The 25,241-nt window shown below is 46.0% G+C and overlaps 1 protein-coding gene across 1 annotated transcript in view; it reads right to left on the bottom strand.

Moving 5' to 3' along the window:
- The window catches only part of Eip93f (Ecdysone-induced protein 93F), a 149,725-nt gene extending 125,777 nt beyond the window's left edge, over window positions 1–23,948 (bottom strand). The window contains exon 1 of the mRNA XM_070674716.1: window positions 22,730–23,948. The gene's annotated coding sequence lies outside the window, so the exon portion shown is untranslated. The remainder of the gene's footprint in view (window positions 1–22,729) is intronic.
- Between the last annotated feature and the right edge of the window lie 1,293 nt (window positions 23,949–25,241).

Genomic DNA, 25,241 nt, shown 5'->3' with positions numbered 1-25,241 from the left:
TAGACAAATTAATTTTTTTTTCAATAAGTATTGAAAATTTTTCAAAACGTTAAAGAACTTTTTTATTTATCTTTTTAAGACCTACCTATCTGTATAGGATTTTACACATGGGCTGAGACACCCTGTATATACATATAATTTGAATGTTGATGCTTATTATCGGAAAATTATTCCATTTATTTTGAATATTATCCAATTATTTCATTTAACGTAATTTGTGTGAGACAAATTTAGTAAATTGTAGGTAGCAATTAACAGCGAAAAAGGTTTTCACACGTAATTTCGAACCAGTAATTCTTTCAAAAAAAAAAAAAAAAAAAAAGCGTGACATTCCGTGTGTCTGCGTTTAGCACAGAAAGATCATACGCTCATTAGTGGCGACTAAAGGGACATGTTGCACATAGCGGTATCGTTTTCACTTTGAATTACACGACTGTTTTTCTTGGCAGTTTGGCGACGGACTTGGCGATTAGATTTCTACTAGAAAATGTTACATTATACTAATTTGTCGCGCTTCCTTTCTTAAACAAGAGTCTTTTCTTGGTGGCGCTCAGATTTGCTCGTCTCGCACACGCTCGCCTTTAACGTCTGCCGGCGTTTTTTACATTTTAATACTACTTATAAAACGCGGTGTGCAGAAAGAGAAAGAGAGAGAGAGAAAGAGACAAAGATGTATTTCTCAGCTCGCTGCGGCCGACTCATTGAACTGACAGCAGGCTGTTCTGGTAATGTCAGTCGTTCGTACTACGTATAAAGACGCAAACGAGCGTTTACGAGTGAAAGTAACTTACGAATCTCCATGCTTTTGATACTTCCACCGTTAATTTCAACCGGCAACCTCAAATTTCGTGCTCGTGAAATCGTTCACTTGCTCGGTGGTCTCTTATTCTTCCGTAGATCTTTTCCCATTTAAAGTTACATATCCGGTTTAACTCTAATTAACATTTAATTAATATTGTCACAAAAATTAAAAAAAAAAATTCCTTTAAATTACGAACGAGATTATGAGATCGTATAGATCACAAGGCGGTTGTTAAGCGTAATTGAACGCGGCTGTGCCAAATAACATCGCCGTCGTTTGTGTCGCCAATGACCCTCATCGCTTTTACTACCCGCCCCGATATCCTCCTCGCTCGCACCTTATCTCGCCGTGTGATCGAGCCCGGTGCACGGAACCTCCTCCAGTACGCGTACTTCCGGCGGACGCCTAAATTTAGGCCTCGCGCAGCCCTACGTTAGATACTCAGCCTCGTACGGGCAGCAGTCAGGCAAACTAAACCGACGTTCTCACTTCCTCACCTCACTCATACTCGTTTCCTTTCTCTCTCGTTCTCTTACTCCTTTCTCTTTCTCTCCTTCTCGTATGATACGTACGTGCAAGAAAGAAAGAAAAAGAAGAGGAGGGAGGGAGGAGAGAGAGAGAGAAAGAGAGAGCGCTGAAGAGTGTACCTACAAGCGGCCGGCCGTCTGGCCGGCTGGCAGGTTTACAAGGAAGGTAAAGGTAAGGCAAAGCCGGGCAGGTAGAAGGCAGTCTTCCCCAGTGCTGAAGAGAGTACCTACGATACACACCGTCACGCATTCACCCTCGTCCGATCCCAGACCTGCCTGAACTCTTTTTCCCTTAGTCCCTTCCCGGCCCCTTTCCTCTACCCAGCTCCCCTCGTGGCCCTCTCGCGTCATCCAGGCAGCTTGCCCGCCTGCTTACTCGTTCGCTTCCACCACTACCACCACCAGCCAGCCACCATCACCAGCAACACCACCGTCGGCACATACTGCCACCTTTCTCTCACTCCTTCATCCACCTTCCCGACCCTTCGTTCTCGGTGGCCCCTTCCGACACCCCTCTCACGCACAGGGATCTCCGGAATCCCCTTGCCCTCACTCGTCGCCTCAATCGTCGGTTGCACAGCGAGCTGTACGTTCCGTCTAGCCCCTCTTCCCCGTCCGCGTACTCTTCTTCCTTGAGAGGAGGAAAGAAAGAGAGAGAAAAAGAAAGAGTAGAGAAGAAGGCTTCTCTACTCTTTCTTTTTCTCTCTCTTTCTCTCTCTTTCTTTCCTCCTCTTCGCCCTTTTCCCTAGCACGCTTCTACTAACTTTCCTCCTCTTCCTCCGTGTGTTTCGTCCTCTTTCCCGCTCTGCTTTGATTCACTCTCTTTCTCTCGTTCATTCTCTCGCTCTTTCGTTCGCAATTCTGCACCCAGGGGTGAACGAACCTACTAAATGACGGCCATGAAAACAGCCGAAGCTTGGGCACGAAGGATGAAGAAAGGCACGGACCAAAGGCGCGGGGAGATTCCTCCCTTCTCCCATCTCGGCCCCCCTCGACCGCGATCCGCCGTTCTTCCTCGGACTTACGAGGCTCTCCTGTTCTCCAGTTAGGCTGCGTAATCAATCCACGACTGCTACTTTCCGGTCCACTTTCGTCCGCGCGCAATTCGCGCTCCGATCCACTCACCGACTCGGGCGAGCAATTCCCAGCCGGCCCCCGGTTCTCGGTTCGTGAAACGGGTACTCGCGGAGCAAGATTCCCCTCGGTTCGGGGACGAGCGAATTCGGGGACGAGCTGCGCGAGAGAGAAAGAGAGAACGATTGTGCGTGCGGATCACGCGCGGCGCCGGGCTGCTGCGAGAATGAGGAGTAGAGGGAGGGGAACATAAAAAAAACCGCAGATGGAGACGGAGAGATTCCGCAAGCGTAGGTCGTGGTCTTGGATTCGGCGAAGGACGGAGGGGGCGACTCCGCCGACCTACCCTAAATTCCAGCCGGTCCCCCCCGTATTGCCCCGCTGCCGCTTCCTGTTTCGTCGCACGAGTTTTCTTCCCCGTCTCGCCCGAGACCCTCTCGTCCGTTGACGCTGCAAAAGTCTCTGCCGTCAGCTGCGGTAGGCCTGCATCTCTCCTTCTTCGGCGAGAGAGCTCGTTCATTCCACAGCGCACGCATTGTATACGGGTCCTTGCCTTCTCCTGCTTCTCCTGCTCTTTCGTACGCGAAATCGACATCCTTACTCGCTCTCCTCTCTTTCACTTGGTCTTTTTCTACCTCTCTCTTTCTTTCCGTCTGTCTGTTTCTCTACCTTTTCCGTAGTACGCGGCAACAACTATCTGTGATTCGGTCTTTGTATTTATCAAAAGATCTCGGTTCTTCCGAACGCCTACTTTTCGATCCTGGAAAAAAAGAAAAAAAAATCCGTCGTTGCCGGAAAAGCCGGTTTTGTCGGTGACAGCGCAGTACACGACAAAGCTTTTAATAAGCTCAATTTCTCTAATCGTTTAAGCGTAATTCCGGCTAGTTAGTCGTAGCAAACGATAGGGGAATTTTCAGATAATCGCACTGCCTTTTTCGCCCGCAATCTCGCGGCTGATTCCACGTGTAGATAAAACGCGATAAAAAGCTGATTAATCAAATGGTCATATTAATCTAGAGTTCTCGATTTCACGTTTCTTCGCCGGGCAGTTTTCGAAAATTATTGAAGAAATTAGAAACAAAGGAAAATTTAGAAAATGTATAGCGTAATTTATTAAAAACATACGTAATATACATGTAACGAGGTAGGCACCTACTTCGCCCCGGCAAAACATCGGCCGGCCCGTCGGACCGAACATCGTCCGACGGAATAGAGGCGCGGTGCGCCCCGACCCTTTTTTTAAAACACCGCGAAGATTAACGCGCACCGTTATCGGTAAGCGTACCGCCGTCCCGCGTCGCGCGAAAATTAATACTATTAACGATCGCGACGAGCGCTGCGACGCCAACCCCCGGGAACCCGAACGCCCCGGGCCACGCGAAAGACCAAATAAAAAGGCCGGGTAAACTTTGCGGCGTCTTCTACCGAGCGTTCGCACACCTACGCTAACGTAACAGGCTCGTTAATTATACTCCGCGCAATCCCCTTCGGCTCGTATTTCGTTTCCCCGTACGCTCGCCTCTGTCTCGCAAACATCTTCAAACAGAGATTTTCATTGTCGGTGGAAAAAAAAAAACGAGTGAATTGATCGCCGCAACCGGCACGTCCATTACGCTTTATTATACGGTCGGGGCCCTCCTCTCTCTGTGCGATCCTCCTCGTGGTTTCCTGTCGATTGGGAATCCTCTCCCGTCTTTCTCTTTCGATGAATGTACGTAAACGAAGGATTACGGGCCGCGTGCAGGTAGAAGAGAGCCGGATAGAGGCCAGGGGACAAGTAGAGACAGAGAAGGAAGAAGGAGATGCGTAACGAGAGAAACGGATGCATGCATTGAGACGCGGAAGAGAGAAAGACTTGAAATGGTTGAAATGGTAATCACGGAAAAAGGCAACGAATTATTTCCATCGGGGCTCGATGGTCGAATGCACGTAGACACGTACGGTTCGTACGTACGCACGCACGCACGTGGAATGCACTCTCGCGTACGCGTAGCATGTGTCTATGTGCGCGTTACGTTTCATCGCGGCACCCCTAACGGGTGGCTTACGACCGTCAAAGGGATGCGCGTGTAGCTATGTGCATAATACCGTGCATCAACGTATGCACGCCGGCCCCGTAGATGCGTCGAAGAGCGCGTTGGCCGCGGGAGCGTGAAACCTCGTGTACGCGCGTTTACATGTACGGCGCTTATGTGTGTACGCGTCACCTTCGACGTGGCGTGAACGACGACGGCGGTACGACATTCTTGCCGTAAGATGAGAGGAAAAAGTTTCTGAACTTACGAGTGATAAAGAAAATGTTTTAGAGAACGTAATTGAGATTGATATTTATATCTCTATTCCATGTTTAATCGATTTTTTAATTAAATATTTAATTATAATATTAATTACATATTATAAATTTATTGTTGTTGGATAAATTTATTATTTGTTATAATTTATAGATTTGTAATTTATTATACAGGGTGTCTCAGCCCATGTGTAAGATCTTAGGGAGATAAATAAAAAAGTTATTTAACATTTTATAAAATTCTCAATTGTTATTGAGAAAAAAATTAATTTGTTTAGCGCAAGAGCGACAAGGAAGCTGCGGGCAAGTGAGCGCGACAGGCGATTGGCGCCGTCGCCTATCGCGCTCACTCACCTATAGCTTCCTTGTCCTCTTGCGCCAGACAAATTAATTTTGTTTTTAATAAGTATTGAAAATTTTTCAAAACGTTAAAGAACTTTTTTATTTATTTCCCTAAGACCTACCTATCTGTATAGGATTTTACACATGGGCTGAGACACCCTGTATATTTAAATGTTGTAAATTTATATTCTAAAAAAAAAAAAAGAACTATAGGAATATTTCTAATCTACGTTCGTTTAATGAGAAATTTATATACGATGTCGCAATGTGTAGCGAAGCTAAGAAATGCCTAAGAGGCACCGGCTTGTTTCTTATACCTCTCTTTCGTTCTTTCTCTCTTTCTTTTTCTTTTGTCTTTATTCTCTTATTCCGTCAGTGTTATCTTTTACCCCGTTCTTCGTTCGTTCTGTTCTCGTCCGACTTCCCAGTTTCACTCGCTTCTATCGTTAGACTTCTCCCGTCCACGTCAATAGTTATGTTTTCAAATCGAAGCCTCTTACTTTCATACCGATGCACCCTATTTACTTGACACCTGACGAACCGATTACGCAGAACGGATTGTGCGGCCATACGATGGCAGAAGCTTCGGTGCACGTGTTTAGAAATACGATCCGAAATCTCGAAGAATCGTCGCGCTCCGCCGTCCAAATTCTTCTGCATCTTGTTACGACGTATCTGTGTCATTAAACCGAGTGCCTTTTACTTTTAAATCTCTTTCGGAAAAAAATTACGGGCTTGGGTAAAGACCGCGGAAGACGCGCCAGCAACGTGAGGGGCTTTAAAACGTGTTGAAGCAATTATTAAAAATTATAGTTATTTATTACGTTATTGCGACGGAGAGAAAGAAAGGGAGATAAAGGAGAACGGGGGAGGGGAGGGAGGAAAAAGAAGAAGGAGAGCTTTGCTTCGCGCATCTTCTTACCGTCTTCGAAAGATCCAAGAAATTTTCCAATGAATTTTAATTTCCCAGCTAGGTAACTGATTTTGTTTATCGCACATACGCCACGACATTTGCCGAACACACGCGTGATTCACGATATTTAATAATTTTATACGGCCATGACATCCTCTCTCCCATTATATTATCGCCTTGCACGAATACATGGGAAAATCTTTAATATCGCGTGCGTGATTCTTTATCCGCTAGTACCACCAAGATGTCATTCTACCGAGACGAATGTCCTCTCTCTTTCTCTTTCCCCTTGCACACGATGATTTAGCACTGCAGATAAATGTTTATATATAAATTCTCTATAAATTACCTTAGTGGCCTGAGGCACCTTGCGGCGTGCGCTTTCTTTAAATTTACGTCTAATAAGTTCGAGGCTCGTGAAAATGATACTGACCCGGCGAAGCCGGGCGCCTATGAAAATAATTCACAGTGCAAAGGTCGAGAGCGGCTTTCGCTTTCGTGGAAGGACGTATGCGTATCGCGGTATTACATTAAAGTCGTAAATGTAAGGCAGAAATTTATTGCGGCCGCCGTTGCGTTGCTAATGGCGCGGCGCAAGGTATAACGATTTCGCGATCGGGACTTTGTCCCGTCGATCTTTCGTATCATTAATTTACAACGCGCTGCGCTTAATGCGCGCGAGTTGTAGAAATCACGCGACGTCTCTCAAACTCACCGCACGCGGACACATGCAGGAGATATAAAGCGCGTATCGCGGCGCCCGCGCGCGCTCTCGACAGCGAGATTTATTCATAGCGGAAAGGTTAATCGCGAGCGAGCAGGATCGTGCGTTGGGTTGACCTCTGACACCGTGTTTCGTCGCAGTAGTTCTTACAGCGTTATAAATGACTCGAAAGTTTTCGATTAACGTTACAACAGAGCTGTACTGTCACGCCGGCCGCTACGTAGCGCACCGTCGAGATGAAGTGTAAAATGGAAAATTGCGGTGTCAACTGTGACATCTTACTGTCCCTAAAAGCTACGTAAATAAAGGAAAAAAAAAAAAATTAAAAAAGAAAAAAAAAGAAAAGTAGGTCGTTGAAAAAGTAACGAGGGATCGATTTTCCGCGGTATGCGCAAATACTCGTATAAATATGTTTCTCGGACAAAGATCGGAACGCGTGACACATTATCGTGAAAGACGGCATCGTTCTAATCGTGCCTACCTCGTTACATTACCCCCCTTCCTACAGATGCCTGAATTTCGAGGCATTTAGTCATTTATTTCAATTTCGCCGATCGTACTCGCCCCGCCCGGTCAAAGCGAATGTGCCATCGCTGGCGGCCGACGCGCGCTTTGTATTCTCGGGAGACGTGCGCCGAGAAATGTGGCACGTCCACGATTACCCCGGGGGCCACCTCTACTGGAATCGCCCTGTTAAAATATTGACAGGGACTTGTTAAAATATCATTAGGACCGCCAAGAAGGACCGCCAAATTTTCATTCGTGTGTTGCCGTCGTGTTTGTACTAAACGCCTATAACTCTCGCTATCGATCATCCCACCGGATGCAGTCTTATAAGCCTTTTAGATTACGTGGTTCCCCTCGTTGCGTTGCACCGAACGCACCAGCCTACTTCCCCCTCCCCCCTCCCCGTCCATCCACTACATTTTGCTATAGCGATTTATCAACCTCGTCTTTCTTTCTCTCTCTTTCTCCTCGTCTGCCTTCCGTCTTCGTTCTTTACCTCTCTGGGCTCTGCCTCGTGCGGGTTTTAACGTCGTTTTGCAATTTCAACCTCATTTTTGCGCATCGCTATCGCCCTGGGCAAACAGTGATAATACGAGTCGACCTTATCAGACCGCGGTGCTTATCGGCGTACGCATATTTTTTCAGGCCATTCAGTCATTTTCGCAAGAATCCGTGCGCCACGTCGGGCTTTTTATGATAAAATATCAAAAATTATTCGTGCGAAGTCTTTTTTTTTTTGACATTGCAATTGAAATTTCGACTTTTACGAAATTCGAGAGCTTCGAGTCGCTGCTCATCTGTATATCGGGTGATAAAGGATAGGAGACTGTAACGTATCGGGAAAAGAAACGGAAAGAACTCTCGCCCCGCGTTGCAGCGGCGTCGCTCCAATCAAAATTATCTTGATCGGTAACACGTACTGTCTACGAATTATGCCGTCCAGTCACGGACGCAACACCGGCTGGCTCTACGTAATTTGTATGTCGCCTACGACGTTTTCCGCGTCGCGCTCGTGACTCTTAGAATTCGCGATCTAGCAAGTGGCATCATGAAAAATGCAGATTCGCGCGACATTCGCGATGAAGACGGAAAGATCGCAGGAGCCACCACGCGTATTAAAATAACGCAGACTCGCGCAACTGCCGAGTTACTCGTCAAACGTAATGCAAAACGTCGAATTCTTTCAAGCGCGACTTTTTAGTAACTTCATACGAGAATTTAAGAATCGAGAAAACAATAGATTAAAGTTCATAGTTATTGATTTAATTTATGCGATTCTTGATCGCGTCTTTCGGCTGGTCGTCCTTCATTCGTTCAATCGACGGTTTCAGACGAGCAAGCGCTGCTGCAGATCGGAACGTGACATGATGATATTATTAGAAGCTTTAACGTTAATTTGCCGTCTCACTTTCTTACGCGGTCGTCTCTTTTTCTCCAACGGCCGAAATCTAAGAGCTATTTTAGTCTAATTGCGGCAGCTCGGGCGCGAAGACTCGTCGATAATTGCTCCGCGGTTACGCGTATTTTTGACCGCGGAAAAGAAGGCCTCGCATACGTATAAGCGTCGACGTCGTCGACTCGAGTACGGGCGATCATCCTCCGTACTCATATGTTATTCTAAGCATCGTTTTGTACTCGATTTCGTGCATCGGAAAAGCTCTTCGCAACACACGGATGCGAGGACACCGCGTAGTTGACGGTAGGCTCTATTGTTGTCTCACTCTTTTAACCTTGTCCTCTCTGTCTCTCTAACTGCCGAATTCTCTAAGGGTTAGTCTATTGCGGAGTCTCGGGCGTGCGGACGTGTCGGTGATCGCTCCGCAATTACGCATATTTTCGACCGCGGCTAGAAAGTTCTCGCGTACGAATTAATGTCGACGTCGTCGACTTGGGTACGGGCGATCATCCTCCATACTCATATGTTATTCTAAGCATCGTTCTGTACTTGATTTCGTGCATCGGAAAAGCTCTTCGCAACACACGGGTGCGAAAAGGACACCGCGCAGTTGACTGTATTGTTGTCTCACTCTTTTAACCTTGTCCTCTCTGTCTCTCTAACTGCCGAAATCTCTAAGTCAGTCTATTGCGGAGCCTCGGGTGTGCGGACGTGTCGGAAATCGCTCTGCAATTACACGTATTTTTGATCGCGGCTAGGAAGTTCTCGCGTACGAATTAATGTCGACGTCGTCGACTTGGGTACGGGCGATCATCCTCCATACTCATATGTTATTCTAAGCATCGTTCTGTACTTGATTTCGTGCATCGGAAAAGCTCTTCGCAACACACGGGTGCGAAAAGGACACCGCGCAGTTGACTGTATTGTTGTCTCACTCTTTTAACCTTGTCCTCTCTGTCTCTCTAACTGCCGAAATCTCTAAGTCAGTCTATTGCGGAGCCTCGGGTGTGCGGACGTGTCGGAAATCGCTCTGCAATTACACGTATTTTTGATCGCGGCTAGGAAGTTCTCGCGTACGAATTAATGTCGACGTCGTCGACTTGGGTACGGGCGATCATCCTCCATACTCATATGTTATTCTAAGCATCGTTCTGTACTTGATTTCGTGCATCGGAAAAGCTCTTCGCAACACACGGGTGCGAAAAGGACACCGCGCAGTTGACTGTATTGTTGTCTCACTCTTTTAACCTTGTCCTCTCTGTCTCTCTAACTGCCGAAATCTCTAAGTCAGTCTATTGCGGAGCCTCGGGTGTGCGGACGTGTCGGAAATCGCTCTGCAATTACACGTATTTTTGATCGCGGCTAGGAAGTTCTCGCGTACGAATTAGTGTCGACGTCGTCGATTCGGGTACGGGCGATCATCTTCCGTACTCTTTTGTCATTCCAATCGTCGTTCTGTACTCTGTTTCGTGCATCGGAAAAGCTCTTCGCAACACACGGGTGCGAGAAGGACACCGCGCGCAGTGACGCTGGACCTATTGCTGTCTCGCTCTTTTTTACGCGGTCCTCTCTTTCTCTCTAACTGCCGAAATCTCTAACGGTCAGTCTATTGCGGAGCCTCGGGTGTGCGGACGCGTCGGTAATCGCTCCGCAATTACGCGTATTTTCGACCGCGGATAGGAAGTTCCCGCGTACGAATTAGTGTCGACGATGTCGACTCGGGTACGGACGATCATTTTTCATACTCCTCTGACATTCCACTCGTCGTTCAATGCTCAGTTTCGTGCTCTGAAAAAAGTGCTTCGGAACGACAAGGTTATGAGCGGGCCTCAGAGCGCGCGCGAAGCGCCACGACGTGAATTTCGTCGCGTATTATTCGGGCATTTTCGACTTCCGGCTTCCATTAAAATTTCCTTCGGCCGGCTCCGACGACTGTCACTGTATGAGTGCGAGTATCGCGCCTCGTCTGTTTTCTTTGTCGCTGCCCAGAGATTCTCATCCCGTTACCAGCCAGTGGACTTTTGAAGGAACTTCGAGGAACTTCAAGAACTTCAGGAAGACAAAGTGCGCGTGGAACATTTCGTCCGGAACGTGGCGTTCGTCGTAATGCGGCTCGTCTTGTTCGCCGGGTGATGCAAGCTCTCGGTATCGTTCGTCCTGGCGACAAGAATGGAACGACTCTTGGACTTCGCCTTACATCGTGGACAGTCTTTCGTGCCGAGAATCAAGGACGACTCGAGGGAGAAGACCCGGCGCGGCGGAAGTAAACAAGCAACGCCACGAATATTGGAAGTGCAAATTAATACAACAGACGATCGTCCGTCGCGCTTCCTAATTTTCTTAATTAATCCGTAAAAAATCGCCGCGGTAATCCATCGTCGTTCTTCGTCCGTTCGTCTCTCGAGTGAGCGTCATTGATTTGTGAAAGTGATTATAAAAAAGCAGAGCAGTGTATTACAGTGACGAGGAAAGTGAAGTGCTACAACACGACAGGATAATTAAGGATACTGCCACAGAAGGAAGGAAGGAAGGAAGGAAGGAAGGAAGGATGTCGAACGCCATCCGCCAGCCGTGGATTACTTAAAAGTGAGTAACTTAAAAGAATTAATATTATTTACTTGTCCGAACTTGTGTCCGAACTTAACGACGAGCGTGAAGCGCGCGCCTGATGATCTCTTGCATAAATGAAAAATTATACGAAAACCACTGACCGTAAAACAGATTTTATTTTTTTTCCATTTTAAATATTTACATTTTTATACATTTTTACAATTCGCTTTAATATTTTGTTCCCTAATCAGTGCTTCAAGCACCGGTCTTGAGAATATTTCTTTTCTGGGTTTTTTATTTTTTATTTTAATTCCTCATTTAATCTTTATCCATTCGCAATTAGATATTCTTTTAATTACTCGACATACTTGTAGTTTTTCGTTTCGCTTTCAAGTTGTATTTCAGTATTCTTCGAGTAGACGAATACCGCGTCGTTCGTAAAAAATGAAGTATTTCTCTTGAAAATTTACGAATCTGAAGTTTAGTACTTCGTGCTGAAAGGGTTTTTTTTTTCTCTCCCTCTCTCTCTCTCTCTCTTAATTGAAATTCAAAGCGCTGTTTTACTTTTCGCGAAGCATGTACGCATGTTACACGTGTTGCAAGCGTGAGTGCATAAAACAAGAGGGACGAGGGGAGGGAGCGACGAGACGCCTGGGAGTAGAGAGGGAGAGTCGATCAACGTCGCCGCATTATGCCGTAAATCCGATTCCATGTATACTTGACATTAAATTTTCCGCCGGCCTTCTAAGCAGCGCTTAGCCGTTATGTGCAGCCAGTCAAACCGCTCTAGAGCCTTTCTCTTTGTGAGCCAATGCCTGTGCCACGTAACCGAAAAATGTCCGCCTACCGTCCCGTCTCGTCAATTCACCGCTGATCGCCGTGGCGGACGCGAAGAATCGCTGCCGGCGTAGTTACGTTTGCGCCGTTCGACGCCGTTCGGCAGAGAAGGAATCACGACGAGCGTGCACCGCGGCGTCGTCTGCCTCGCTCCCTCGCCTCTCTCGCGCGCATAATGCAACAAGAATGCGATTAGACCTTAGACGATGGCCCCGCACCGGCACAAATCCGCTATTTCGAATTCGAGCACGCGGACCCGCGCGCGAACGCGAAGCCCGTTTCCGCGTCCCTTTGTTTCAGCCCAGCCTCCGCCGACGAGCAATTTCGCGAATGTAATTACACAGGCGACGAATAAATCAAGTGTAGCGCGCCGGTCTCTCTCTCATCGGCACGAGGGTATTATGTAACGCATCTATCTCGCGATGATTAGAACAGACGATTCCGTTATCAGCTCGGTCATGCTTGTGCGGCAATTTAATATATTAGACCTATCGCGTCTCGATTTCTCTCTTCCTACTTTTCCGACTATTGCAACTTGTTGAATAATACTCGCACGCAAATGAAATGACCCGTCGTTGATTGACGGACGCATCGGGCCTCCGTACGCGGAAGTTACTCAAAGAGAAAGAAAAGATAAAAAAAAAAAAAATAAAAGAAAAGAAAACGATATAAAGGAAAAGGGACGTTTTGTCTCCTCAGCAGGAAATTCGCGCCTTCGGCGAGCGGCGTCGGTCGCAGCTGCAAGTGCCCCGACGTTTTCGTGCGCGCGAAATTCTTCGGTGCAACGTGCAGCCTGTGCTCTTTGCTCCGGCCCGGGCCGGCCCGGCTCGGCGTGACGACAGCGTGCGTGTAGTTGCGGCCGCGGCGAGCGTGTGTAACGCCGGTTCCATGCACGCGCCAGTTTGCGTGAGCCGCGATGTGCCACGTGACGTCTAAATTCAGTCGGCCATTTTGGAGAATGAATCATTTGTTTAGAATGGATCGGATAGGAGTAGGAGGCGGAGCCAGGCATACGAAATCTCCGTGAGCGTTTTAGCCGCGTTGCGTACGAGCCGAGCGGCATCCGGTCCGCATCGGCCGAGAGAACGGACGGGATCTTTTTCGCTTTTCGGCGCGCCCGATTCGACGTTTCCCCCGGACAGCTGCGGCGCCTCGCAGCGACGCGCCTCTCCTTTACTTTTTTTTTTTTCTTTTAATATTTTTTCTCCTTCCCGTTTATTGCGCCATTATATCTGCCTCGAGAGCGGAATCGGGCGTTCTTTGTTTGGTAGCAGCGTCGGGCAACGGAAGGATCCGCAGTTCCGCGCGACTCTTTCGACGGAAGTCTCGTTTTTTTTTTTTCCTTTTTTTTTGTTATATATTTTTGTATTCTTCATTGCTACGCACTAGGTTTTTCCTCTACACTCATTTATTTTGTAACTATTATGCGCGCGTATGCGTGTGTGAATAATAAATTTATTGACTTAACACTGCGCGTTTCTTTGCATTTGCACGAGAGATTTACTCGTAACACGTGTACGTGTGTCTTTGTTAGGGATTAAGAGTACGGAGATTATTTAAATGAGATTCGTGTTGCAACGAATAAAAAGTAGAACGTTTCTCTTTTATTCGCAAACATAAGCGGCGCATAAACGCGCGAGAATAAAGCGTAATCGAGGCGGCCTCGCCCGTCCGAAATCCAAAATTGGACACCTCGTCCTTCTCTCTCCCGACATTACTTTTTTTTTTCTTTTTTTTTTCGTTTTTCGTTGACGATTCTCTCGACCCTCGGTGCACCTTCGCAGCGAATTTCGCGCCCTCGAACAATAACCGGTAAGAGATCGCGGCAGCAGTTGTCTCGTCACCGCGGGATCAAGGAGCGCGACAAGGCCACGAGGTAAACGTTATTGCGCGAAAAGAAGCATGAATTATTTATTTGGCGCGAGTTAAAAAAAAGGAGAAAGGAGAACGATCGTATGCGATGGCGGCGCTCAGTAGACATAGGCTTCAATAGGAAATGATTATGCTGCTCGTCGCAAATTGAAAGTAAGAACAGAACTCTTATCAAAGGAACGCGACAAAAGTCCAAAAATTAAATCTATTAAATTCGGAGAGTACATTTAAATAAAATTTGTCGCAAAAATGACAGAGATAGAGAAAAGCAAACTGATTTATATATTTGAATTATTCATCAATTTAGAGAAAATAAAATAAACTTCTACAGCAGATAAAAATCGTAAAATCGCGCTTAACTTTTATACGTATTATTTGTAATATTTTAAAAGCTACTTCATTTTTTTACGATGACAATGAAACGAAAACCGACAAAAGATTTTCGGAGCACGTGCACGGGGTATACGGTTAAAAAGAAAAAAAATAAAAGAGGAAAAAAAAAAAGTTTAACGTACTTGAAATATGTAAAGTAACGTGAAAAATTAACAGTCCGCAAAAGCGAATATAAATCTCGGCAAAGAAACGATAATAACAGCCACGCTAATCCGACTTTTTGCAATTTATCGTATTCCGCCGTGCGTTATCCGTAAAAAATTAATAACGCCAAAACGAAATTTTTCGCTCCTTCCTTTCAGCGCGCTCATTTTTCTCGTTCTGTTCCTCTCCGCTTCTCTCACGCTTGCACGACGACGAATTATACCCTACTTTTTCGCCGGGACGAATCCGCTTCGCTCGGCATCACAAAGAGCTGGGCGATGCATGCCCGGCCGTGAGGCCTCGGTTGCGGTTACGTCGCAGTTCGTATCTTCCGTCTCGCTCTCGCTTCCTCGAGGATATTCGGACCGGGTCCGACCGGCTGTCGAATCTGCACGAGGGACACATGACCCTGCGCCGCAGTCGGCCAGCCGGTCGGCTTTTGCAGGCCGGGTGGGCCCAAGGTCAGTGCCAGTGGGTCAGTCGGACCAATCGCGCCATGGCTCCGGCGAAGGTCTTCGCCGAATTTGCACCGCGTCGTAAAATGGACGGCACGGTCTGCCTTCACCATCTTACTCCGGCGATCGAAATTACGACGCGCGTCTCGAGCTCCAATTTCCTTTTAGACTGTACAGATTAATATCGGCGCGTTCCTCTTCTCGCAGTTTATTAATAACTTTCAGGCGGGCAAAATACCGCGGGGGTATCAATTTCTTTTTTAATTTTTAAATTAAGGGTTTACCTAGAGTCTTAATAATGCAGGAACCTTGAGAGAGAACAATGTCGAAGCAGCTCATTTAAATTTTATATACGCGTAGATTTTGTCAAAGCAGAGAGTATTAATTTTTCTGTATCTTTAAAAATGTAATATAGTTGAAAGTCATGTTTTGAGATTTTTAATTAGGAAAAGAGCGAAGTTGTATTATTTTTTAAAAGTATTACGCGGAATGCGTACATTCGTTGTAATGTGTAAAAAAAATTTACAAGAGGATAACGTAGCAACAAGTTCTTCAAAGCGGCGTTAATATATTTTCTTTTTTTTTTTCTTTTCTAATCACATTTCGCGGGTGCGTGAATTTTAGAGCGGCTCGACCGTGAGCTGGCCGCGTGCAGTGAAATCACCACTGCAAAAATCGATTCCGTATCCGTGAATACTACTGCGTCGCGTGATGCAGCGTTCGGGTGACGGGAGTGACGAGGAGAGCCCGACGAAAGTGCCCACGGAAGGGCAGGGGGAAAGTAATAAGGGAGGGACACGGGACCGGAGCACGAAAAGATAGGAGGGTAGCGCGGGTAGAGGCGGCTCTCTCGGTGGTAAAGTTTCGCCAGTTAGCCGGGTTTAAAACAGCTGCCGAATTTCCCTCTCGGTCGAGAGAGTGAGAGTGACCCATCGAGAGCGAGTGTGTTCCACATCGCGTTTCGCCGTTTCTCCTCCTCTCCGCCCTCTCTCGCTCTCTCTCTTTCTTTCTCTCTTTCTCTCCCTTCGTCCCACCCTGGGTACAAGTCAGCGCAGCCGGCAGCAGCACATGCACACATACATTCGCGAGCACATAACACATGCACATGCAGACCGCCGGGCCATTTGCGCGCATCCATGCGCGCCTCCTACGTGTACGTCTATATAGATATCAGCGGGTCAACGCAGAGAGCACCCATAGTCGCACACTATATTTACTCGTACACCCACGGACGCGTATATACGTACCACATACGCTCGGTACATATGCGCTATACGTAACCGAACGCGCGACTGTGCACAAGCACTCGTACGAAACCTTCTAATGCAACACATATACGCAGTAACGCATCGATTAGCACGCGGCTAGTTTTGAGGATTGGATTCGTACGTACGAAGCGGCGTGCATGCGTACACGTGTGTATGAATTTCACGCGTGTATAGGGAGAATGACTTTTCGCGTATGTATTCGTTCGTTGCACAAAGGATTCTGGATACCTCGTATAGCTCTCGCAACCGATCAAAAAACACGTCTCGTCAGAATCGAATTTTTTCTTTTTTTCTTTCTTTTTTTTTTCTCATGCTTTACACATTTCATCGAGCGTCTTGGAGTATCATAAATCTTTGTCGAATCTACATCTGTTTTCGCGGTTGTCGAGTCCAGCGTGCTGTTCGTAACGTGAAATGGTCTTCAGGTATACGTACAGAGTGTCCCAAACGCGACAAACTTTCAGGCTAAGTAGATCTTTAGGAGACAAATAAAACTTTCATACCATTTTGTAATAATTGCGTTATTACCCGAGATATAAATTTTAAAAAATTTAAGCAACGGGGGGCAAATGATAGCACGCGGTTAGAAACGGGCGCACGCTAAGAGATTAAGCTCTGCTCACTCGAATCACGGATTGAACAACGTGCGAGCGAGACGAGGTGACAACGCGCGGTTAGGCGATGCAACGATGTGTGCGAACGAGGCGATGTGATAACGCGCGATCGAGGCGATGTGATAACGCGCGATCGAGGCGATACGACAATGCCACGCGGAGAGGAGAACGACGACGCGCTAGTGAAGCAAAGTTCCGAATTCGTACGCAATTATTTATTATTTCTCGGCGTGAAAAATAATTACATACTTAATGATTTCGCTCCCTACAATTCTGGACCTCGCTTTTAGATCAGGTTTAATAGCTCATTTGCCGTTCTCTCCTTCCCCCCCTTTCCAGCCGGAAGATTAACTTCGCTGGAAAGGTGATATTTCAAAATTATATGTATAATTATGTATATAAAAAAAAAAAAAAATTGTTATCGCATTGCATTGAGATAAACAGCAAAAATATATAATATTCGTGCACGCGAGACACGTGTGCCGCCAGTGTCCCCCGTCAGCATTATCTGCGAGCGATCCGCGACAGGTCCCGACTACGAGCGGATCTCGATCTCGCGCGCGAGCTAATGACATAACGCCCATGATCGATAGTAATTTTAACGTCTTCCTGGAAATATTTGCCTACGTTTTTTTTTATCCCTTCCCCCTCTATCGACGTACGCGCGAGCGAAGCAGAGTTCCGAATTCGTGTGCGATCACTTATTATTTCTCGGCATGAAAAATAATTTACGATATCGCGTATTTACGATATCGTGCGCGAAACTTGCCTTCCCACGCCGGGATATTACATTTGTTTGTTACCCCGGAGCGGTTGCGCGACCGCGTGCGGTTACATTATCTACGACATTACCGGAAACCGTCGACATTTTTGTCCATGTGGGCGTAGCCTACGCCACGCCCGAACAACGTAACAATGTGCTCGATTTCCGAAAAAAAAAAAAAAAAAAAAAAGGAGTAAAAGTAAAACGAAGTCACCAGCTGTAGTTTCAACGAATCGAGGTTAGTAGTCTGCCCGTAACTGCCATTTGGCGCTATTGGATTATAACAACAATGCCGGGTCTTCTATTCGCGTGCGAAACATGTGGGTGCCGGTAACGCGGTCGCATTTGATCGATATTACCGAGTTGTCAGCCTGCACGTACATTATGACGCTTTTCTGTGCGTCATTTCAGCATGTCACTCTTCACGCGTTTCAATATTCTTTGCCCTTCTACGTAACGCATTTTTCAGTTCGCTCCGGTGAGCGCTAATATTTTTTTTTGTTTTTTCTTTTTTTTCTTACCTGCTAGAAGCAAGACTTATTAATAAACTGTGTCGCAGTACGATTGTACTATTAATAATAGCATTTAAATTTTACTTTAATTCTTCTTAAGTATCGCACGCGATTATGACCGTTTGTTTGCATTCGAACTTTGGTATGCAGAACAGATAGTTCTCTCTACTTAGCAAGAAAATGTCGCTCGCACGAAGTCGCTCGACGTGCAAAGAAATATTATCGCTTGTCATATGATCTCTCCGTTTTAATCGATTAATTTAAAACGCTTACATGCTACGAGGGATCAAACAGTTGTTGCATACATTATCGCTCCGCATTTCCATAAATCCATATTCACATTTCTGCAAACTAAACGCGGGGCTTTAACAGTTCGCGGTTCCGCGGGACGTCGAAAAATATTAGGTCAAATTCGCCGATCGATGTTCTGGAGAGACCGAACCGGGGGGGAGGAGGAAAGAGGGGGAGGGAGGGAGAGACTTGCTCTACGGTGGCGGCTGTAGAGGGTACGTGCCACGAGTTGCTCCCAGTTTCTGGGAACGGTGCAACAAGTAGTAACGGTATTTATATCGCCGTCGTTGGCTACGGTGCGAGAGTATACAGGTCTTGTCGCGCTACCGAAATGAACGCATTCGCGTACGAGCGAACTCATGCGAAACATCATCATTTTACCAGACATGATATTTATAGTCCCCTCCTGTCGCCTTTGTTTTTTTTTGAAACTTCGCGAAATATCGCAATCGACTAAAATAATAATCGCATGGCGGAGTAGATAAAGCCGAATGACCCCGTTACACCAGTCGTACCCTACCGCGTCAATTAAGGGTTAAATTTTCGCATGACGAGTTTGAAAAAGGATCGCGGATCAAAGTGTTAGGTAACGTAATAAAAATGCTAACGTCGTTCTTGGGTTCGTCATTAACGAAATGCACAAAAGGAAATCGATTCTGAGTGGCATCATGATACGTAATAAAATGTGAATCGCATGCGATTGTATCGCGGTTTTCGATATGCGACTCGGACTCGGTCTGTTATCTCGCTTTGTTATATTATTTCATTTAGCGTGCCGGTGTGAGAAATTGACGTTTTATTAGTATTCATTCGTCAGTATTCGCTTTCTTCGAATATATGTCTCTGTAATTTAGACTTTAGATTATAATCAATTTACATCTTCTGCAAATAAAATCGGACAGTTTACACTGTCAAGCTTAGTTAAAAGTTGAATGGATTTGACAAACTGCAAGATCGATTCGTGTATAGTCATATTGGATAGTTCAATAGGTCAATATGATTAGCGAATTCGGTTAAAGATATACCTTTACGCATCTGAGATATTTGTATTCGATTTCATACCTGGATACACTTATACGTTTGATTAATTTTATGAGAAGCAAGTTTAATTTAGAACGAAGTGCAAATACACAAACTCGGTTTGTGAGCGATGAAGACAAATGTTCTTGTATAGATTCATCCGGAGATTTACGTCGAAAACGTCGCAAATTCGCTTTAATAAAATTCATACATCTTCTCTGTGCTGCGAACCGTCATATTTGATCCTAAAAGTTCTCTGAAGCGAACATCATCTTAGAATGCAAACGAAGCACTGGATACTGTAATTGTTGTTTAAAGTATTGATTGCTTTATTATTTTAATTCAATTTCAAAGCATTTGTATGAAATAAGTATTTTCGGGTGAATAATTTCTTTGATTACTTCTTATTGTTACTTATTTGTAATTCTACTTTGTCTCCGTTAAGATGTTTTTTCTTACATCGGATATTGCATATAAATATATTATTCGAAACTCTAGATTTTATTTAATTTTCAGTCGTAGTCGCGGAACTCACAAGCTACTTCAAAACGGAATGTAAAGAAATATGATCGATGTTTATTAATAGACAAATAGAAAGATCGAAATTTTTTTTATAATATTTTTTGCGAGGATATATTTTTTCTTCATTGTTGATATTGTAACGTATATTAAATTACGTTCGGTTTTTTAGTAAAGTTTTCTTCGTGGTTCGAAAAAAGCGTAAACTCAATAGTCAAATTCTTCTCGTCGCAAACAATTTGTTAACTGAGCACATCATCAAACGAGCGCGAAATAAAGTTTCATCAGTGCTTTCGAGTTGGCGATATTCCATTTTGCGGTGAAAAAAAACCTTTCCTTCCGGTACGATTTTGCTCGACGGTGTTTCACCGCGCTTCTCTTCGCGCTGGCTCTTTCGGGCGCTACGAACTTCTAGGACTGACATTCCTTGCAAATCGCAGCTCGGTTTCGATGGTTCCCGTGCGCCGCCCGCGGTCCCACGATCCCTGGGACGATTTGAATGCGAAGAGGCAAGCGCGGTCGATTCCGACGCGAGAACGCGATGCAAGCGGCGTACGAACTACTAGAATCGTTTCTGGATCGCCTCGATTTTCTTCCATCGCTTTCCCAAGTGCAAGTATTTTACTGCACCGGGCGTTGAACTAAAACGATACTTTCGCCAGAATAGTAGAACTATCCGAGTAATTTGAGAGAAAAAAAAAAGAAAAAAAAATGCAAGACGTAGAACACGAAAAAATAAAAAATAAGAGATAGATACACGCGGTATACAAACGGTCCCGTTCATCGACGTGAATTTTCGCGGCTTCGCCAGAACCTCCCGTCTTCTCTCACGCGCGTTAAGTGTACCGTTCATAATTGCAAGAAATTGATAGCAGGTTCTTTTTTGTATTCACTATGTCCAGCTATTGGTAGAAAAACATGTTTGCTCGTGTTACTGAAGGTCATAAAGCAAAAATGGATCCGGATCTAACTTCATATTTTGCCTCGCTTAATAAGAATTTAATTTGCATGTCATTATGATTTTCTTACGTAATACCAATCATATTTCATTTATATAAGTAAATATTTCGCTACTTTATTTTCCTTTCGTTGCGCCGCGTTAACGCGACGAATACAAAAAAAAAATTAACGCCCAATAGCGAAACGAAGAGAGAAGTGATCTCGTAACATTATCGTAAATCGCAACCGAGAGATTAAGCGTAGGAAACCGAAGTGCGAGGCATACGCAAAAAACATTAACGTATTCATCGATGCGTCGTCGGGAGGAGGTTGCATTTACTAAATTGCCAATTCACTTTGCGCAAACACGACCGACTATCCAATATACGAATCAGCTTCGTTTTAATTTCCACTAAGGGTTTTAATCTCCTCGAAAAATTCTCACTACGTCCGTTTCTGAAAACTTACTGTGAATTATTGCGCGTAGCTCAGACAGCGGCGCGAGGCGAACGGCCTTGCGAATTATCAAGTGCCCCGTCAAGAAATCTTCATTACTGAGAAAATCGCGAGCGCGGCATAGTTGTCTATCAAAATTCTTCGGTTCAACGGCGCGCGATAAATTATGGCCGCTACAGTTTTAAGCCGAGGTTAGAATATTTTTCCCCGCGACGAAAAGGGCGGAGAGGGCATTGAAAATTCACGTCGCGCGCAAAACTCGCTTGCGTTTGAGAGCGAGCGAACCGCGACGAGCCAGGCAGGCGCAGCCTGGTTTGGCAACGGACACAGGCGAGCTGTTCGACGGTCGTCCGCATCGCGAATGCATTTCCTGAGCTGTGTGAGTGCGTGCGTGCGTGCGTGCAGCACGCCGTGCACATTTGCGTCGCCCTCTTTCCTCTCTTCTTCCCACTAAGCCGTTCCTCTCGCTTCTTCCCTCCTTTCTCCTCGCGTTTCTTCCCGCTTCGTCGCGCGGACGCTCGTGTGGCAGTCTCGCCGAACGTATGGTTTTTTTTTTTTTTTTTACCACACACTGACCTGGGTTAACTCGCTGCGTAGTGCCGAATAATAAAACCGCCGGAACCACTGACCCTCTCTGCACGTACGCGACGCGTGTTTGCGTGGAGCGCCCGCGCGCTTACACACAGGCCCGGTATCCGTATACGTACGTAAAGACGAGTTGGATGCACCAACATCAACGTCGAACCCGTTTCGCCCTCCGGCCAAATATAAGCGCGGCTCGATATACGTGTGCGTGCACATACCGCGCGCGTCCGTGTGCAACGCCGGCGACAGTGGTGGAGTGCACCGAGTGGGACATAAACGATGCCTTGAAACCGAGGGCAGGGCCATGGCCACCCGAAAATACGGCCGCGCCTCGTTCTCCTTGTCTTCGACGTCTCCTGCACTTTTCCCCTTGCTCCCACGAATTCCCTTCTCCCTTTCGTCGCCGTTCGCCGCAATGGCCACGTTCGCCGCATCGCTACAGGCTGATTCACGAAACGCGAACTTCGCAATCGGTGCGCGTTACTAAGCGGTTACACGACATAGAATAGAGTACTAATAAGAGTTAATAAATTCTGTACTTAAAGGCGCGAATATTATACGCGGCATATATTCCTTTGGCAATTAATACCCGAGACATTCAACATTATGTCTATCCACACATTCTTAATGACATTACACACTTGCGGTTTTCTTTACCACGTCTGAACAAACACTTTAGCCTCAGAGTCGCGTATCCTAATTGACTTACGTAATGAAACAATCCTTAAAAATATTTTTTTTAATTAAATCTCTGCTCTCTCTTTCTTTTTTTTTCTCTCTCTGTCTCTTTTTCTGCGTCACGCTTTGTACAATTCGTTTCATTGTAAGCGAATTCGATTAATGAATTTTTCGCGTGTCACACTGTATTTACGGCCCCCTTCCTCTCTGACGCACACATCGCAGAAGATTTATTATACATACATTTGTTATACATACCTCCTGTCTCCTAACGCGCGAGATCAAATACAAGGCCTGACTGCAAACCTCGCGTTGTCGTAGCGAAAAACTTCTCCGTGCGATCGATTTCAAGTAAATTATCACTTCTGCAGCCGGTCATCGAGGAGGAGATCAAGTTTTACCGATTCCTCGCACTTGTATTAAGGTCAACGTCTTCTTTCGAGCTCTCGTGAATCACGCAAAACGGTTAGTACGGTTTCGGGATCGAGTTGCTCGAATTTGTGGAAACTACCGGCGCGAACGCGAGATCGTCCGCGTACTGCGACTCGCTCTCGTTCGTACAGTTCACGGACCGCGCATAAAACACATTCGATTGCGCGTGTGTTGGGGACACTTTTTATCAGGCTGCAACTACGCGCGTTCGCGACTGGCAAGCACGACTCGGAATACTCGGGCGCACAATTCGCCGCGGTGCAACACACTTGGGCGAACGACGTTGCTTAATTGCGCTAATCAGTCGTGAACCGAATCCTCCGGCTGATATCGGGGAATAATGATATCAACGGTGAGGCAAGAAAGAACGCGCGCATCGGCTGCGCCGCGCGACAATGCAGCGGACTGCACCGTGACGGGATTCACGCCGCGGTGGTATCGTTCGAGATTACGATAAGCGGTAATTACCGAGAAGAAAAATGGCAATCGCACGATTATTCTCACCGTCGTTGTCGAGCTCTCGGCGCCTCCGCGCTCGGCTCCGGTATCCGCTGGATGAACCTCTTCGGAATCCGTCTCTCTTCTCGATGGCCCCCGGTAATCCTCGCGCGGAAACAACGATTTCGAGTTGTCGAGTCAATTATTAGCGTTTACGCGCCGCTCACGTTGCTCCGGTACTTGCCATTGCCGTCGACGACGCTCTACATACGAGCACCACACGTAAGCCGCGCGCACGCACTTTCGGCGAGGGAAAACGTTCGCTTTACGATAACGGGCGCGTCTTACCTTCCACGAAAATGGACGCTTAACGTCAACGACCACACGCCGGCACTGCACACAGCGCGGAGAAAATCGCCGGTTCCCCCGTGTAACGCGTCTATACGTGTGGAAAGTACAACTCTAAGTACCGTCCGCGAGGCTGATTCGCCAGCTTTGCTTAAAGTGTCTCTGTTTCGCTGACTCGGACAACATGTTGTTCCGTACTGGCCGTCTGCACGTTCCGTGCATTTAGATAACACCCGTCGATTCACTAACCTGCCTCACTCCTCCGCTACAGGGTGGTCCAAATTATACGCGCCACGCTACGCCGACGTCGCTCGAGCGCCGTCGTTCCGACGATCGGCTCTAGCTCGCTCGCTTGGCCGACTCGCAGTCGGTCGCGCTTGACTTTTCCGACTCGCATTTCGGGACCGAAGCGATTCCACCACGCGACGTTTAACTCTTAGGCTAATTTTAGATATCTTTCCACCACGGAAACCGACGCGTCCATCTCATTATACGTATTTGATAAAATTTTAATATCTCGAAACTCCGAAATATAAACTCGGTATTAAAAAAATTTTATATAACCTTATTAACACGAGCGAAATATTTTCTTAGAGGTATCGCGAAAGATATCCATATAGGGTGGACTGTAAATAGCTTTAACAACCTATTAGTTACGTGCACTTGACAGGCTATTTTTTGCTCATCACCTTTTTCTGTGCACAATATAGGTAACCTTTATAAAGGTTTTTGAATTTAACGAAAAAATAAAGAAAGGGTTATTTATTACTTTACGCCACAACGCTTTGCGATTTACGCAAAGTGTGTTGATGTTGCCTTTTTTTTTTGTCCGGGTAGCGAGTAAAAATTGAAAACCTACTTTTGGAATATTATGTTTTTAATAGATCACGACGTGGCGTCGCACACTGCATCTCATTAAGCAGATAATTAATACTACAGTAAAGTAATAAACTATCCTCAGTGACGTTATAATGGCTCCGGCCGTTTATTTGCAAATCGGGGTTTCGGATGTTTTAAGCAATAATCTAAATTTTCACTTGACACGAAGTTCATAAGGAAGCATACATTACGAACGGCAACAATTACTTTTTTTACGGTGTACTTTTTGCAATTATTTAAATTATACACGAACTAGTTGTTTATGTATACTTTGAATTACTTCTTTTTGTTTTCTGTATCTCATATCGTTCTAATCTTGGATATTCTGAGCTATTATAAGTACCTTACTATCCTTGTTTTTATAGTTGCGTAAGCATATTTAACGTTCTTCGCTATGATTCTTTTTTTTTTGTCTTCACGAGCTTAATAAGATGCTTATTTGTATTATACACATTGCAGTTTCGTAGCACAGGTTTTGCTATGTTGAAATTGCGACGCATCGTCGCCACGTCGCCGTGATCGATATTGTGACGCAGACGTGTCTTTCGCATCGCGCGAGATCACGAGATTTCGTGCTGCCATTTAATTATGCCGCTTGTTAACGGGAGACGCGTACCGGCGCGCATCGCTCGGTTCCGCGGAATCGATGCCACGACGAATGAAATCAATGAGA

This window comes from Cardiocondyla obscurior, linkage group LG02 (assembly GCF_019399895.1).
Source record: "Cardiocondyla obscurior isolate alpha-2009 linkage group LG02, Cobs3.1, whole genome shotgun sequence".
In the NCBI taxonomy this organism is placed as follows: Eukaryota; Metazoa; Arthropoda; class Insecta; order Hymenoptera; family Formicidae; genus Cardiocondyla; species Cardiocondyla obscurior.
Note: the sequence above shows the minus strand (reverse complement) of the source record. Positions and strands in the feature narration are given on the sequence as shown.